This window comes from Hoplias malabaricus, chromosome 14, assembly GCF_029633855.1.
Source record: "Hoplias malabaricus isolate fHopMal1 chromosome 14, fHopMal1.hap1, whole genome shotgun sequence".
NCBI classification, from domain to species: Eukaryota; Metazoa; Chordata; class Actinopteri; order Characiformes; family Erythrinidae; genus Hoplias; species Hoplias malabaricus.
The window spans coordinates 17,734,146-17,739,542 of NC_089813.1; the positions used below are offsets into that span (position 1 = coordinate 17,734,146).

The following is a 5,397-nucleotide window of genomic DNA, read 5'->3' on the forward strand; positions in this document are numbered from 1 at the left end:
TCAATATTTTAAAATAATAATAATAATTCATTAATGGTCTACCGCTGTTTTTGTATACTTACTTCTTTAAGAGCACTAGCATCACTGCCTTACTGAACTACAAAGATGTAGGTCCTCATCTGAATATTCCAGTCCAATCATATTGTCTGTTCTAATGTGTGAACTATTAATACAATTAGTCATTATAAACCCCTTATCCCTTATGCATTTTGAAGTCCATTTACAAAATTAAAAGACCCACATAGTCTGTTTAAAACCCTGACTGCCCTCAGTACACATATTTACACATTAAACTGCTTCTTTTGGTGGAAATAGACATCCTCGTAAATTGATTTAAATGCTTGCTGTTTAATGTGCCTTAATATGTCTTAATCGAGCCATAATTATGATGAATATTTAAACGTGGAACATAATCAAATTAATTGCAAGTTTCCAGTGGATAGCCATAATTAAAAGGAATCACAGTTACATCATTTGACAAAGGGAAACATATGAGTTTGGAAATAACTAATGAGACGTTGCTGTCTCTCTTCAGGCTACAGGAGTTTGCCGGGGTTCTTCTAAGGACAGCTTGTAATGTATGTCAACTGTATGTCCCAGGAATCAGTAGATGATGCTAGTTAAGAGTCTAGGACATTGACTTCAGTCATTAATACAACAAGGTGTAAAAAATAAGGTCTAAAAATCATAATAATAATTATTAGAAAATAACTTTCATATTACATTTTTTCTTACTATTCCTTACTATTAAAATTATTAAAAAATGGTGATTTCCCTAACATATATTATACATATGTCAACATCCTAAAAACCCCCATATTCTAAAAATCACTGCTGTCAACATTTTCAAATATTTATTTTGAATATTTGCCAGTAGATGTCACTGTTCCAACAAAACTGACTGTAGTCTTTTCTGCAAGATTCAAGTTATCTGTTCTTTTTCTGTATAAAACCTGTAAGAAAACAAGGTCAAATCTAGAATTGTGAACCATTAGGACTTAGTAGTGTTAATTCCTATAAAATCCTAGGCATCATGCAAAGTGCAGCAGTTACACTGAGGCTACTCTGAAGCATTTCATTTTGTTATGACAATCACTAAACTAAACACCTGACATCCAGCCTGGCTATCACAGCATTTTCTCACCACTGACAGGGAAGTGCAAGAGTTGATGGAGAGAGTGATAGAGAGAGAAAGAGAGCAAGGCAGAAGAGGTTGTCAAAGGAATAATACTGCTTGCCTGGTATCTTCCAAATTGACTGGGTGACAAACATGTCTGTCAAAGCTGTGCCAATATAGTTTAGGGCCTCTCGTGATGGGGCACACACCCAATGACAGAAGCAGGTCATTTCCAACGGCTGGCCACATAAATCCACAGTCTGTCCGCTGTCCTGATGCTGAGCCTGCAGAACACACACATGCACACGCATAGACCCACAAAAAGCACTCCCATAATCTATATTAATTCATTCATTCATTTTTGGTAACTACATCATGTTCAGGGTCACAGTGGGTCCAGAGCCCACCCGGACTCATTGGGCACAAGACTGGATGGAATGCCAGTCCATCACTGGGTGTCTCATACTTACTCATATCTCTGGACACTTTTGAATAGCCAGTTCACCTACCACCATGTGTTTCTGGACTGTGGGAGAAAACCGGAGCAACCTGAGGAGACCCATACAGACACTGGGAGAACACACTAAAATCCTCACAGTCACCTGGGGCAGGGTTTGAACACACAACCCCCCAACCCTGGAGCTATGTGACAGTGACAATGTCTGTGACCGCAAACATGATCCAGAGCAGCCTTTCTCAACCCGGGTGTTTCGTCAGAAATATTCGGATGTTGCTGACATAAAAATAAAAACATAAATAAGATACAAAACTAAAAATAAATAAAATACCAAAGAACGCAGCTCTGATGTCAGAACAGTGGCGTGGCCAGAAATAAAAGTGCATGTAAAAGAATGTTTAAAAAATGATGGTTGATTATAGCGACCAGTGCTTGTTTGTATTTGTGTGTGTGATTTGCTGTGAGACGGATGCAGAATGTATGTTTTTTTTTTTTATTGATTTATTTTTTTTTTATAGATTTAAGTAAATTCATACTTTGCGTATTTTAAAGGACACCATAATAGAACAAAGGTTGAGAAACACTGATACCAAACTACAGTATCTACAGAATCCATTGTAGAAACTATAAGCCCTATAAGTTCTGTAACATTCAAAATAATTCAGCTATTGCAGGAAAGCCATAGAAAATGTGTGTGAAATATACCTTGAAATATATTCAGCTTTGCTCAGTTCCATATCAGGAGGAATTCACTACAAACTTCTCTCCATTTCCTTCCATCTCAACAAAAGGGCTATGGCTGTTTGGCTAGATAATACTGCCCAGAAAAGAAAAAAAATTTAAATAAACATAAGGAGGGAGCACATTGAGACCCTTCAAATCCTTGCCCACCTCACCCAACTCCACACCCCCAATGTCTTTCTCAACTGAAATACTAATAGCCTCCCTGGCCTTGTCCACATCTTACAGTAACATGCACTGACATTCTTTTATTTCTCCTTCCTCCAAGAAAAAAAAAACCTGCACAGCACTGTTTAGGGAAGAGATATATTAATGTTTCAGTATGTATGGGCTGGGATCAAATATGTGCTTAAAGGATGCCTGGACCAGGGGATGGCATGGAATGCTAACGCGCCATGTATCTTCAAGGTTATCTAGGGGGACAGGGACCTTTTTTTCTGTATTCGCCTTTGCTTTATTCCTCTGAACGCATGCATTAAGTCAGTGGCGAGTTTTGCAGGAGATGGTGAAGGTGACTTTTACGAAGCAAAGCCAAATCGTTGTCTGCATGAGTATAACATCACACTGCTTTTGAAATGGCTGTGAGACCGTGTGCATGGCAGCCATAGATGGGGTCTGGCTGCTGTTAAGGGGTTTAGGTGCAGGTCAGCTTCAGGCAGTGTCATGCACGGTAACAATGAGGCTTTTATTCTACATTGGCTGTCACAAGAGCAGGGATCATTTTCCACAGCTTGTGCTATATTAAAATTAGGTCATCATCGTTGCGGCACGGGCCACTTTCCATCCACCATAGATCACCACAGGCCTGCTCCCCGCTCCTCATTACACCATATTTGGTCAATAAGCCATTAACATGCCGCAGAGGATGTTAATAAGCATTCCTAGCAAGAGAAGGAGTTGGTGGGGTGGGGGTGGGGGTTGCTGTGCTTGTATGATTCAGTGCAAGTGTTTGTGTGAATAAGGTTGTGGGGGGTAGTCTCTGAAGATGGCACACATTTTTTTCTTCTTTCTTTCCCCTTTCATTTTTAAAGTGAGGTTAGCTAACTTTAAATTAATTGTTGACTACAGCAGGGATCTCACTACACTTTGCATCTTTCCCCAAGTATGAAAATTCAAGGAAATTATAAAAACCAAACCCATAAACAATCAGCAGAATCAAAAAAGGTCATTGGTTTGTGATATTTTTGTCTTTTCAAGTACATGTGTACATGTGGTAGTCAGTGAATGTGATAGTCTAACCCTCAAACTTTCCACCCAAGTTAAGCAACCTTACCCAAAAGTACCTCTTGCTTCATGGCATTTTAATTTCATCTTGAGGTAGTGGATTGCTGCATAAACAAATAGTGCCCCAGGCTAGCTGAAACTGCCTACACAACCCCAGGCTCTCCTTATTTAACTGCTCTAGCACAGTTTAAGTGCTCAGCACTACAAATGTTTATTAAAAAGAGCCTTTTATAGATGATAAAAAAGATGTGCTTTCAAGCACTTGGGTGAACTGGGTGAAATAGCAGCAACTAATAATATTAGGCCTGCAGCAATTCATGAATGTAGAGAGAATTATGCAGGTGAAATAAAGACATGAAATAATAAAAGTATAGTCAATAAATTACAAATGGTGGAATTTTAACATTAGAATGGTCTAATTAGTTGACATGACAATAACCATGGATGCAAGTTGCACATAAATACAGTGGCTTTTAAAGGAGCATTAGTCAATTTCATGTAATTCATTTAACTAGTACAAGTGACCTGTAAAATATGGAAAATAAATTACAATTACAAAACTAGTTGTGCTGATGAAAATGCTTACAAACCTGCACCCCGCACAACTGACTTCCTGTCAGTTTATTTTTTCCTTCTTTTCAACACCCATTACTTTGCAACTTTCTCCGTGTTTGGCTTAGAAAACATGCTGGGAAAATATCCAAATGCTTTATTGCTGACAATGCTGTGTTTATAATGATTTGTTGGTTATCAGCATGTATCATAGCAATGCTGCTTTTTTATATTTATTTATGAAATATACTATTCTGACTCAAAGGGTTATTAAACACCTTCACCTCATTGCTCAAAAGTTAAGTCATGGTACTAGCAAACAGTCACTGAATAGCGCTGGATACTGAATTCCGTACGGTCCGTGCCGTGTGTTCATATACAGGATTGGGAGGTGATGCCAAAAAGTTGGGAAAAGCAGTTTCGTTATTATTGTATTTCATCAACATACATCCATTAAATAAGTTTTTTTTTTTCAAAATTTGGATTATGTAAAAGAAAATTTGGTTGCAACTGATTTTTAATAGACATATGAACACATATGCCTGTCGCTACCCGATTTGCGCCGCTGCCTGATATGGACGGCGCATGCGCAGAACACCATTCTTGCGTACACTGATAGCTCCTATATTTTACTAATTTCTTCTTTGATTATAGTTGTAAAGACACACTCCACACTTTGATTGAACGTCATGTTTGTCCCACATCGTCATTTGTCATGTTTTGTTTAAACATAAGACTACCTCAACACGAATATAGTTGTAAATAAACACACTTCAACATTTCAGGTTGTCCAGTTGATTAAAACTGTAAAGGGCACTACGGAAAGGCTAATTCACGTTTAAACACCCAAAGTTACTCACTCTTGAAGATAAAGGTCTTCTTTGCTTTGGAAAGCCGTCTATTTGCTGCTATATGCGTTAAGGTCAGCGCATGCGCCGTCCAAATCTTGTAGGTCGCCCAAATAAGGTGGAGACAATGCCCTTTGTGCAAGGTTTGCCTCATGCTACAACCCAGACTGTGTAGTTTGCCCAGCTGCTACTGTTGTACCTCTAAGGGTAAATCCCATGTCTTAGTTTTACCACTACGCTTTGTTAAGTTAATCTTCCCCTACGAAGCAGGACAACCCTTCAAAAGCCTTATACATAATCAGTACATAAATAAATAAAGAGCAGTGCTTAATTGTGCAGATGTGCAGCAGTTTGCAGTGATAGGAGCACTGCTGGACGTAAGGTAAATTTAAGGCATCATACGCTCTTAGAAGTGTTCAGCAATCATCATGATCACTTTCTCCTAATTCTATTGTGAT

At 38.5% G+C, this 5,397-nt stretch overlaps 1 long non-coding RNA gene across 1 annotated transcript; it reads right to left on the bottom strand.

Annotated features, from left to right (window-relative positions):
* Positions 1-924: 924 nt before the first annotated feature.
* Positions 925-5,024, bottom strand: LOC136665639 (uncharacterized). The gene is made up of 3 exons (XR_010795293.1): positions 4,952-5,024; positions 2,280-2,391; positions 925-1,401 (listed from the first exon to the last, which is right to left on the bottom strand). It is a non-coding gene; the product is annotated as an uncharacterized lncRNA (long non-coding RNA).
* Positions 5,025-5,397: the final 373 nt, after the last annotated feature.